Raw genomic sequence first — 13,271 nt, forward strand, 5'->3', positions numbered from 1 at the left:
TTTATTTTTTTTGGAGAGCACTTTGGGGGTTACAGCACTCTTTAACGGACAAGCCAGCCGGCCCTTTACTTATGACACAGGCGCAAGCTTGGTGCTGCTCCTTTGTTGATGCACATGCAGCCACAGTGCACACAATTCACAAACACAGAAAATAATTCCTCCACCATTCTGTCAGTGGTGACAGTATCATATGCAGTTACAGTAGTCATGCCAGAAATTGTTGGCACGTCCTTCAGTCCGGACCTGATGTCCAAATCGGCCCTTGACTTATGACACAGGCGCACGCTTGGCGCTGATGCTGTGTTGATGCACGTGCGGCTACTTCGCATACATTTTACACACAAACACCGGAAAAAAAAGAATTGTTTATTTTTTGTGGAGTGCACTTTTGGGGTTACACCACCCTTTAACAGACTTATGGGACACAGGCGCATGCATGGCACTGCTCCTTTGTTGATGCACGTGCAGACACAGTGCACACAATTCACAAACAAAAAACATATTTTTTTGTTTGCACTTTGGGGGTTACACCACCCTTTAACAGACGGGCCAGCCGGCCCTTTACTTATGACACAGGTGCACGCTTGGCACTACTTTGTTGATGCACGTGCGGCCACAGCGCACACAATTCACAAACACAGAAAATATTTTTTTATTTTGTTTGGAGTGCACTTTGGGGGTTACAGCACCCTTTAATGGTCAAGCCAGCCAGCCCTTTACGTATGACACAGGCGCACGCTTGGCACTACTTTGTTGATAACCGTGTGGTCACAGTGCACACAATTCACAAACACAGAAAATAATTTTTTATTTTGTTTGGAGTGCACTTTGGGGGTTACAGCACCCTTTAACAGTCAAGCCAGCCTGCCCTTTACTTATGACACAGGCGTACGCTTGGCGCTACTTTGTTGATGAACGTGCAGCTACTGCGCACACAATTCAGAAACACAGAAAAAAAATTGTTTTTGCACTGGGGGGGAGCACCCCTGATGGACAGAGCACCCCCTTGACAACACTACAGCACCCCTTTAGGACTGGGACACTGCACAGGACTTTGGAGTGGACACAGCCCCTATGGACAACTGACTGCACAACACAGTCCAGCCAGCCCCTATGGACTTTGAAGTAGTGGACAACAGCAGCACAGCACAGCACAGCACAAGACTACACTGCACTACACTACACTACAAAACTACACTACACTACACTACACGGCCCAGCCAGCCCTAACTCCCACCCTCCCTCTTCACTGTCCACAGCCGAGTGAGAAAATGGCGCCGATGCGGGTACCTTATATAGAATCCAAAACCTGCGAGACCCGGAAGGCGGGATGATGATGTTTTGCCTCGATTTCAGATCCGAGTCAGGCGGGAAAAGTCGAGCCTGACTCGGATTGGCCTCGGATCGGGGGGGGGTTTGGGGGGGTTTGGATTTCAGAAATCTGAACCCGCTCACCCCTAATAAAAATCTTTCCCTTTTTCAATCGATTGTGGCAATTCTGCAATCTGCAATCGATTGAAAAAGGGAAAGATTTTTATACACAATTGATTGCAGATTGCACAATTGCTGCAATCAATCTCTGATGTATGGGGGCTTATGCCAATTTTCCTGTTTATTCAGTGAGTAAGAGATATGAAGTTATAATTAGTATCTTTGCTAGCATTGCTTAGTTTAGGGGGGTGGGGAAAGTGCACCTTTAGCATGCCATAGCGTTTACAGATGACAGTCTAGACTAGACCAAGCGTAAAAAATTGCATATTCTTGTTCATTCAATGTAAAATTGTAGTAATTATTCAGAAGTTCAATACAATTCTACAACCAAACAGTATTCACTTTATCATTATCAGGATAAACTTGAAATAAAGAGGCAACTATCCTCTGTCAATGTACAGTATTACTTCCTGGTAAGCTACTTCATTAATACATAGTGCTATCCATATGTCTTCAAGTAAATGTTCTGTAACATGCTTGACAGTGGGAGTGTGTGTGAAACATGGGTTGGGCATGATATCTTGACAGACATAATTTTGTCATTCATGTCAACATGTGAATGTAGACAGTAATGTAATGTCAACAAGTTAGAATGTTGACAAATCACTGGAGGCCCAGTGGTAACTTACCTGCTCCCCACAACTGCTGTGGCATTTCCTGGGTCAGACCTTCAATCCTTTGGTATTCAGGTGAGTATTTCTCCCCTAACCCTAATCCCTACCACTAACCCTTTCCCACTGTGGTATAAACATTATGACTGTCAGTGTCAACATTATCATTGTCGATCTTTTTACTACATCATGTAAAGATTTCTGTATTTCTATTATCATGTAGTATCTTATTGCTGGTCTTGTGCAGAGTGCTGGGGGGACATTTTTTCTTTTTTTAGGTTAAACCCCTCCCTTTCCATGCACCTGTGGAAGACCATTAAGTTGATATGAGCAGCCACTATTTTATAATACTTTTCTGAGAGGTATGGATGGGACCAGCATTTGAAGGGTGTTGCTGGTTCCTCTGGTGCTATTTGAAAGATTTTGGGGTACCACCAGCTGATTTGGATCTCAACTTAGATATTTTAATGTATGTGCTATTATCATGTGGCATAACAATATGCAATTATATGACCCAAAGTGTGTGCTATTATCATGTAGCCTTAGGAACCACCGGTACAGTGATGCATTTGACGTAACCCAGATGGCTTTAACATAACTTTGCCAACATATGCAATAAAGATCTCTGGTTTTCTATTATGATGTAGTATTCAAATCTTATTGCTGGTCTTTTACAGTGTGTTGGGGGAACAATATTTTTATTTTTTTATTTTTGTCTAGAATAAACCCCTCCCTTCTCATGCACCTGTGAAAGACCATTAAGTTGATCTAAGCAGCCTTTTTTATATTACTGTTCTGAGAGGCATGAATGGGACTAGAATTTGGAAGGTATGCTAGTTCCTATATTGCCATTTGGAGGATTTTGGGGTACCTCCAGGTAAGTTGGCTCTCAACAAGGATATTTTAATGTATGTGCGATTATCATGTGGCATAATAGTATGTAATTACATGTAGTGTTAGGGACCATCAGTACAGAGATGTCTTGACACGGCCCTGGTGGCTTAAATATATCTTTGCAAATATATGCAACAAAGATCTCTGGATTTCTATTATGTAGTATTAAAATCTTATTTCTGGTATTTTGTAGTATGCAGGGGGGGACATTTGTAATTTTTTTTCTGGATTAAACCCCTCCCTTTTCATGCACTTGTGAAAGACCATTAAGTTGATGTGTAGCAGCCACTATTTTATATTACTATCAACATGTTACAATGTTGACATATCATTAGAGATGTGCGCCGACCCCCTGTATTTTGGTTTTGGATCTGTATCTCCCCAGGTTTTGGATCTGGGATGGTTTTGCCAAAACCGACAATCCGTGTTTTGTTTTTTGGTTTTGGTTTTGGATCTGGATTTTTTCTTAAAAAATCATAAAACAGCTAAAATCACATAAAATGGGCCTGTTTTTGATCCTACAATATTATTAACCTCAATAACATTTATTTCCACTTGCTTCCAGTCAATTTTGACCACCTAACAGCTCACTATATTGTTTTCATCCAGTTTAGGCCCAACATTTGCACCAAGCTAGCTGGCTGACTAAGCTAAGCAGCAGCAGTGGGTGGCACAAACACGTGTCATTTCAACTTCTAACATGGCACATCAGGAAACAAATATTTTTATTATTCAAGAGAGGCCTGAGGGAGTTGGAGTATGTATGTAGTTGAAGGCAGAGTTTGGTAGTAAAGTTAATTTCATTTTTTTATTCTGAAGTAAATTTATGAGGGAGAAGGGGAAGGGAGGAGGCATTTACAAAAAAATATTTTACTCATTCACATCAGTCCTTGCCGCAGAGGAATCCTTGAGCGCCATGCCTGCTGCTACTGCTGGGAGTGGATTTTATCATCCCAGAAGGGGACCAGGAAGACTTCTAGTAGTACATTCCACATGAAAAAGCATTCCCCAACCTGTACAGGGACATTAAAAAAACATAGTTAGTTAGTGGCCTCCAAACTGCCACTTAACCAGCACTAAAGATATTAAGGGGTAACATTTATTTACTAAAGTGAGAGTTTTTACAAGTGCGTTTTAGAAGTGATGTTGCCCATAGCAACCAATCAGATTCTACTTAACATCATTTACCTAGCACTTTGTAGAAGATAATAGCTAGCATCTGATTATTTGCTATGGGCAAGCAACATCACTTCTAAAACTCACTTCTAAAATCTCTCACTTTAGTAAATTAAATTTACCCCTTAAGGCCTTAAGTTGTGTCTTCTTGAGAATCCACTTAACTGGAGTAGATACAGTATTGTGGAACAGAGCAGCAGTATTGTGGAACAGAGCAGCCAATGCAACATTTAAGATTTAAGGTTTAAGTCTTGTATTGTGTCTTTCTTGAGAATTTTTGAGTGCCATGCCTGCTTCTGGGAGTAGATTTTCATCCCAGAAGGGATGAAGACATTGGCCCTCATTCAGAGCCACTCGCTAGCGGCAGTACGCTCGTTCCGAGCGATGTTCGCACATCTGCGCATGCGTACGGATCGTTATACGCATGCGCGAACCAGTCAGTGCGGCCGAAATTCATGTGCTCGCAATATAGCGAATGCCTGCTATTTTGAGTGACAGAATGAGGCGTATGTGGGTGGTAACAGGGGAAGGTGCTTGAAAACGGGGAGTGGAGATCCGATCGCAGGCGTGCTTAAAGGTCAAAACGGGCGTTTTAAGGGAGTGCATAATTAATACAGCAGCGTCATTGACCATGTCACTTGGTTTTTTTTAACTCAGAACTGCTCGCAAAATAGCGGTTGAAAAAACCAACCACAAGAATAGCGAGCAGTTCATACGCTGTTCGATGTACTCGATTAATCTAATAAATAGCGGACATGACGTATGGTGCGAGCGGCCAGGGGGCATTTTTAACAAATAAACGAGCGTATGTTTTGCACGCTCGTTCAGACTTAGAGGTGTGAACAGACTGCAATTTGCGAAGGGATCATTTGAATAGCCACCCCTTGTTTTTGAACGAACGACCGCAAATAGCGAACGGCTCTGAATCAGGCCCATTGTTTTTTCTTACCAACAGAAACAGATTTGAAGAGAATGAAATACATGTAAATATCTACTGACAAGAAAAAGAGGCAATTTGGAAGTCCTTACACAAAACTGCCTTTGCTTTACTTGAGCTGCCCCCCCTCCAGTGTGTACTCAGAAAGAAATTTTCAGTACAGGCAGGAACCTTGTCAGTGATTGGCCTGAGACTACTTCCCCAAAATGTGGAAAAAATTATGTCCATCAAAATGAACTACAAATTCTACGAGAAAAACCTTTACCGTCAATTACGTGCATTACATTGTAATGGTGGATTCCAGTGGGGACAAATTAATATTGTGTGAAGAAGATGATGTATACATCACCCCAGATTATACCATCACCCAAGCCTATATCATCATCCCATTCTGCACTGTGCATAAATTACAGCTGTGCTCCCTGTTAGATTGGGGATTCATTGTCTACTTTAGTGGATGTGAGCTCCATTTTAGTCCATATCATCACCACACCCCCTACACATCTTCTGACCTGGGCTACAGGAGGAGCAGATGCACTCTTGAATACAGTTGCATGGAGTTGCCCCTCTGACTCACTGAAATTCAGGTAGAGGGGCCCAAGGGTAGGGACTGGGAGTAGGGACACTATAATCAGAGAATGCAGTTTTAGCTGCTTTAGTTTATTCTATTTTTAAACCATATCCTCTATTTTCACCTTTTGAAAATGTTTATGCAAATCTCAGCTGAGGTGTTTGTGATGTCATGGCTAATGCACACACACAGAAAAAAAACACATTGATTGATTGATTTTTTTTTGGCACTTGGGAAGGAGACCACCCGAACGAGGCAGCAACCTCTTCATAAATAAAAAAAGGCAGCAGCCCTGTGCAGCTATGTTGCTGGTGATAAGTGTGCCTGATGTGCACACACACAGAAAAAAAACACATTGATTGATTAATTACATGTTTTTGGCACTTGGGAGGGAGACCACCCGCACGAGGCAGTAGCCTCTTGATAAATTATGCAGGCAGCACCCCTGCACAGTAACGTTGCTGGTGATAAGTGTGCCTAATGCGCACACACACACACATGGATTGATGAATTATTTTTGGGGGGGCACTTGGGAGGGAGAGCACCCAAAATGTGATGTCATGGCTAATGCACACACACAGAAAAAAAACACATTGATTGACTGATTTTTTTTGGCATTTGGGAGGGAGACCACCCGAACGAGAAAGCAGCGTCTTGATAAATGACACAGGCAGCATCCCTGTGCAGCTATGTTGCTGTTGATAAGTGTGCCTGACATGCACACACACACAGAAAAAAAACACATTGATTGAGTAATTACATTTTTTTGGGCACTTGAGAAGAAGAGCATCCAAACGAGGCAGCAACCTCTTGATAAACAACACATGCAGCACCCCTGCACAGTTATGTTGCTGGTGATAAGTGTGTCTAATGCGCACACACACACACAGAAAAAAACACATTGATTGGTTAATGAATTTTTTTGGCACTTGGGAGGGAGAGCACCCAAATGAGGCAGCAGCCTCTTGATAAACAACACAGGCAGCACCCCTGCACAGCTACATTGCAGATAAGTGTGGCTAATGCACACACACACACACAGAAACTTTGTAATTAATTTTGGGGGGGGCACTTGGGGGGAGAGCACCCTTGAAAAAGGCAGCAGCCCCTTGATAAATGACACAAGCAGCATTTCTGTGCAGCTACTTTGCTAATGTGGCTAATTTGCACACACACACAGAAAAAATAGGGTTCTTTATTTATTTATTTTTTTTTGCACCTGGGGGGCACCCCCAAACAAGACATCAGCCCCTTGATAAATGACACAGACAGCACCCCTGCACAGCTACGTTGTTGATAAGTGTGGCTAACGCGCACACAGTCCCACAAAAAATAATAATATTTTTTTTCACACTGGGGGTGAAGATGAAGAGCACCCCTGATGGACAAAGCAGTGAGCACCCCCTGGATAACAATGCAGCATAGCCAGCCAGACCCTATGGACAACAGACAGCCAGACCCTATGGTCATTAAGCAGCCAGCCCCTGACACAACTGACAACAGTACCCAGCCCTGTCAGCACTATCACAGCCCCTTCCTCTTCACTGAGTGTAAGTAGCCTAGCCAGCCCCCACAATCACAGGCAGCCCCTTCCTTCCTCTTCCTAGTGTCCACTCTAGTCCACTCTCAACACACAGTAGCTGGTCAGCCCCTCAGCACAGCAATCACAGCCCCCTCCTTCCTGTTCACTGTCCACAGCCAGAATGAAAATGGCAGCATTCGCGGGACCTTTTATACAATCCAAAACCCGCGAGAATCCAACAGCGAGATGATGATATTTTTGCCTCATTGTGAGATCTGAGTTAGGCGTGAAAACCCAAGCCGACTCGGATCTCGGCTTGGATCGTTAAGTTCGGGTGGGTTCAGATCACTGAGATTCGAACCCGCTCATCTCTACATATCTTCACTGGTGACCCACCTAGACTTACCTGCACCCAACGGCTGCAGCTGCATCTTCTGGGTCAGACATCTGATACTCCAGCATTGAGGTGAGTATTTATTCTCTATCCCTATCCCTAATCCCTGCCACTAACTCTATCCCTCTGTGGTGTCAACATTCTGACTCTCAAAATTATCATTGTTGACCTTTTGACTACATTATGTAAAACATGGCTTTTAATCAAGGCTGTTTTATGAGAAGGGGGAATGTGTGCAGTGAAACCTGTTTCATCCCTGGTGGCTCAGCAGGGATTTGCCTGCTCCCGACAGCTCCAGTAGCACCTTCCAGGTACCAGTGGTCATGTGACTGTGACTTCCATGTCAGACCTTCAATCCTCTAGGTTTCAGGTGAGTATTTCTCCCCTTTCCCTAACCCTAATCCCTACCTTTAACCATAACCCTTTTTGTCATTGTGATGCCAACATTTTGAATATCAACTTTGTCATTGTCAACCTTTTGACTTCATCATGTGAAACATGGCTATTATCAAGGTTGTCTTCTGAGATGAGGGGGATACAGTATGTGCAGTCACCAAATGTATCACCTTCTCTTGCCGGTGCTATCATACTCCCTGCACTGTGCCAGAGCCTACAGTGCATACACATGTCTTTTGGAAAATGGTGCTGATGACATTTTTCTTATGCTCTCTCTATTGACTGCGCATGTGCATACTGTATCTCCAGAAAATGCAGCATTGTCCTACTGATTTCTTCAGTGGTAGCTGAAAGATAGGTATATTCAATGAGTGAAGGATGTACAGTGTGGCCCCCATGCTCCTGGTGCCCATGTCTACCACACACAATGCACATATTAATTAGCCTAGATCATAAAGCATATAGGTAGTGGAAGAGGAATTGCTCTGGTATTTAAAGCATAAAATAATGAAAAGGTGGAAAACGTGTGTCCAACTATTCACACATGAGCACAGTTCTTGCATGTAAATTTTTTTTTTGCACATATGCAATGTTTTCCTGTACTTCAGATAAAAGGAACTATCACTTCTTATAAACAATGGTTACCAACAAATCTTTCAGTTTGTTGAACTTTATTCCTATTCCTAACCGGTTCAATGCTAAGCATATGGGGGACTCACCATTATGCACATTAAACGTGCTAAGGAGGAGCCCCACTTGTCCTGAATACTGAAGGCATTCTAATGGGTAAAAAGTTAAAACTCAATTAAAAGCCACCCCCATTTCTGGCAGTCGCTGCTGAAGGCTGGGGGTAGTGCTCCACTGTGCCTGGGGTGTAGTGATGTCATCAACCCCACCCCCTCAAAATGCAAACATTGTATGCTAATGTAAAGTGTCTGGGAATTGAGGGAGAGGGAGCACTAAAAGCACCTTATCTCCACAATCCTATCACCCGCAGACTCAGGGGTACCCTCCAATAAAAAAGGTGTATGGTTAGCAGATAACCATAGTCCTACACTGCAATAAATCATTAAGAAGACCAGAGATGGGGGATGAATATGTGCCGAAATGGCTTATAAAAAACTCAGTTAACCTCATTTAATATTGGGGTGTCAAGCTACCACAGGTGGCCCCTTAATGGTTGTGATCACAAATGATCAGACAATATCATCCTGTGCTATAGAAACATTTGTAGAGCCAGGAGATGGAGGACACTAAAAATGCTCCCCATTCTCAAACCTAGATACTTGGGGTAGAGTTGCCAAATAATCTGTTTATTAATAGACAATTTATGAATTACACAGGTTCTGTGACTGATTTAAACCAGGTGAAATTGAGACTTGAACTCTGCCAGCCACAGAATCTGTGTAATTCATATATGCCTGTTATCAGATAGATGGGGTGGCAACTGGGGATTTCGGGATTAGTGAGTGTATGCATCTGCACGATTTAATTTTTTATTTATGCCAGGCAGCGTCTGAGTGAGTGCTGTAGGTGCTCAGCATTGCCCGCTCCCAGCTATGCATTGCACAGTATGAGGTAACACTGCCCTGCCCAACACCAGACCACTCATTCAGCCATGCATGCCCACTTAAGTGGAGGAGCACTGCTGCAACACAGTGAAAGCAAAGCAGACTCCGAGTCAGACACACTCACCGCGGTCATCACAGTCAGAGTGAGAGGGGAGAGGAGCACAAGGGCTCATCAGTCCACTCCTGGCTGGAGCTCGAGTCGGGATGCGGCTATAACTATAAGGACTGAGGACCTTATTCAGAGTTGGTTGCGAGCGCCGATGAGCTCATAACCGACTCGATAGTTAGGCCTGCGCACACGCAGCGTCCGCACTGCACATGCACAAGCCCCGGAGGGACAGAGGAACTCTGTCGCTCCGGAGCTCGCTACCAAAGTGGGCGGCTGTCGATGTTGATCGACAGCTGCACCCGTTTGTTAGGCGGTCCAGGGGGGTTGTTTCCAAAATGGAGGCGTTCCTTTACGAACAACTACCATTTTGTGGGCGGCTGCACTGACATCAACAGTGATGTCAGTGGGGAGCTTCCTGCTCCATCAGAGCAGAAAGCTCCCTGGGGCTTACGAGTGCCCAGACCCAACCTTAGGGTCTGGTTGTAAGCCCCGATGGTTGTGATGGTGGTCATTAAGCTGTGGGTGAAGGAGGGCTTGAGTGTGGAATGGGATTAGGGAGGAAGAGGGAGTACAGTCTCTGAGTCCTACAACTGCTGCTGCCAGTGCCACCACAGCCCTGCCCCTCACCCAGTGTGAGACAGTGCTTGCAGGCAAGCAAGCCCTTAGCAAGCCTGAGCCAGCCAGAGCTAACCAAGTTGCCAGACCAGTGCCAAATGCTGAACCAAGTGAACTGTGCTGCTGTGTCAGTGTGTCAACTGATTGCTGCTGCCTGTGCCTACACAGCCTGACTTTGAAGTGAAGACGTCGACTCGTGTGTCCTGCTGTGTTGTTGCTGTTCTTTTGAATCATGTCCTATGTGGGCTAAACATGTGACACCCTTAACCTGATAGTGTATGTTATATTGTTACTTCTACTGAACCATGGCAAAACCAAACTTTTAGCATGACACATCAATGCTGCTTTTTATTATAAATTTTAGTATAACATTTCTAAAACATGTTATGTACAGTACACACTAAACAACAATATTATGCTATGAACAGGATGTAGTTATTAGTCCAGTGGACAGCATGCCGCCGGTCTGAACCCCAATGCTGAAAGTCAGACACATGACTTAAGATAGGTATCGAAATACCGATGACTATCTTAATGCCGACGTCGAAACATAGACAAACGCCAGCCCAAACCAGGTAAGTCTGGGGCGTCTTAGCTGTTAGCCTTGGGGGGAGGATTAGGTTTATGAAGCATAGCGGAGTTAGCGTTAGGTGTATTAGGGTTGGGCACCACTGGGGGGTTTAGGGTTAGGCACTAAGAGGCAGGGCTGGATTAAGGCTTGTGGGGGCCCAGGGGAACTAAGTTGCGAGGGCCCCCTTCAAGCCACACAGAGCCCAGCCCAGCCGTGCCCCTAGTAGCAGTCCCCCCTCAACAGTTATGCCCCCAGGAGTACCCATAGTAGTGATCCCCCCACTACGCTGTGTCCCCCAGTAGGGGTCCCAGCAGTGTGCAGTGCCCCCAGATGTATCCCCAGCAGTGCCCCTAGTAGTACCTACAGCAGTGCCCTTAGTAGTAGTCCGTTTCCTCCCCAGCAGTCCCCTTAGTAGTAGTCCATTTCCTCCCCAGCAGTGCCCTTAGTAGTAGTCCGTTACCTCCCCAGCAGTGCCCTTAGTAGTAGTCCATTCCCTCCCTGGCAGTGCCCTTAGTAGCAGTTCATTCCCTCCCCAGCAGTGCCCCTAGTAGTACCCCCAGCAGTGCCCTTAGTAGTAGTCCATTTCCTCCCCAGAAGTGCCCTTAGTAGTAGTCTGTTCCCTCCCCGGCAGTGCCCTTAGTTGTAGTCCATTCCCTCCCTGGCAGTGCCCTTAGTAGTAGTCCGTTCCCTCCCCAGCAGTGCCCTTAGTAGTAGTCCATTTCCTCCCCAGCAGTGCCCTTAGTAGTAGTCTGTTCCCTCCCCGGCAGTGCCCTTAGTTGTAGTCCATTCCCTCCCTGGCAGTGCCCTTAGTAGTAGTCCGTTCCCTCCCCAGCAGTGCCCCTAGTAGTACCACCAGCAGTGCCCTTAGTAGTAGTCCGTTCCCTCCCCGGCAGTGCCCTTATTAGTAGTCCATTCCCTCCCCGGCAGTGCCCTTAGTAGTAGTTTGTTCCCTCCCCAGCAGTGCCCCTAGTAGGACCCTCAGCAGTGCCCTTAGTAGTAGTCCGTTTCCTCCCCAGCAGTGCCCTTAGTAGTAGTCCAGTCCCTCCCTGGCAGTGCCCTTAGTGGTAGTCTGTTCCCTTCCCGGCAGTGCCCTTAGTAGTAGTCTGTTCCCTCCCCAGCAGTGCCCCTAGGAGTAGTCTGATCCCCATCCCAGCAGTGCCCTTAGTAGTAGTCCATTCCCTCCCTGACAGTGCCCATAGGAGTAGTCCATTCCCTCCCCAGCAGTGCCCTTAGTAGTAGTCCGTTCCCTCCCCAGCAGTGCCCTTAGTAGTAGTCCATTTCCTCCCCAGCAGTGCCCTTAGTAGTAATCCATTCCCTCCCCGGCAGTGCCCTTAGTAGTAGTCCATTCCCTCCCTGGCAGTGCCCTTAGTAGTAGTCCGTTCCCTCCCCAGCAGTGCCCTAGTATTATCCCCAGCAGTGCCCTTAATAGTAGTCCGTTTCCTCCCCAGCAGTCCCCTTAGTAGTTGTCCAGTCCCTCCCTAACAGTGCCCTTAGTGGTAGTCCGTTCCCTCCCCGGCAGTGCCCTTAGTGGTAGTCCATTCCCTCCCCAGCAGTGCCCTTAGTAGTAGTTCATTCCCTCCCCAGCAGTGCCCATAGTAGTAGTCCGTCCCCTCCCCAGCAGTGCCCTTAGTAGTAGTCCGTTCCCTCCCCAGCAGTGCCCTTAGGAGTAGTCTGATCCCCATCCCAGCAGTGCCCTTATGAGTAGTCCGTTCCCTCCTCAGCAGTGTCCATAGGAGTAGTCCAATCCCTCCCCAGCAGTGCCCTTAGGAGTAGTCCATTCCCTCCCCAACAGTGCCCTTAGGAGTAGTCCGTTCCCCCCCAGCAGTGCCCTTAGGAGTAGTCCGTTCACCCCCAGCAGTGCCCTTAGGAGTAGTCCATTCCCTCCCCAGCAGTGTCCTTAGGAGTAGTCCATTCCCCCCCAGCAGTGCCCTTAGTAGTAGTTCATTCCCTCCCCAGCAGTGCCCTTAGTAGTAGTCCATCCCTTCCCCAGCAGTGCCCTTAGAAGTAGTCCGTTCCCTCCCCAGCAGTGCCCTTAGTAGTAGTTCATTCCCTCCCCAGCAGTGCCCTTAGTAGTAGTCCGTCCCCTCCCCAGCAGTGCCCTTAGTAGTAGTCCGTTCCCTCCCCAGCAGTGCCCTTAGGAGTAGTCTGATCCCCATCCCAGCAGTGCCCTTATGAGTAGTCCGTTTCCTCCTCAGCAGTGCCCATAGGAGTAGTCCGTTCTCTCCTCAGCAGTGCCCTTAGGAGTAGTCCGTTCCCTCCCCAGCAGTGCCCTTAGGAGTAGTCCGTCCCCCCCCAGCAGTGCCCTTAGGAGTAGTCCGTTCACCCCCAGCAGTGCCCTTAGGAGTAGTCCATTCCCTCCCCTGCAGTGCCCTTAGGAGTAGTCCGTTCCTCCCCCAGCAGTGCCCTTAGAAGT

This window comes from Taudactylus pleione, unplaced genomic scaffold (assembly GCF_031769625.1).
Source record: "Taudactylus pleione unplaced genomic scaffold, aTauple2 ptg000218l, whole genome shotgun sequence".
Taxonomy (NCBI): Eukaryota; Metazoa; Chordata; class Amphibia; order Anura; family Myobatrachidae; genus Taudactylus; species Taudactylus pleione.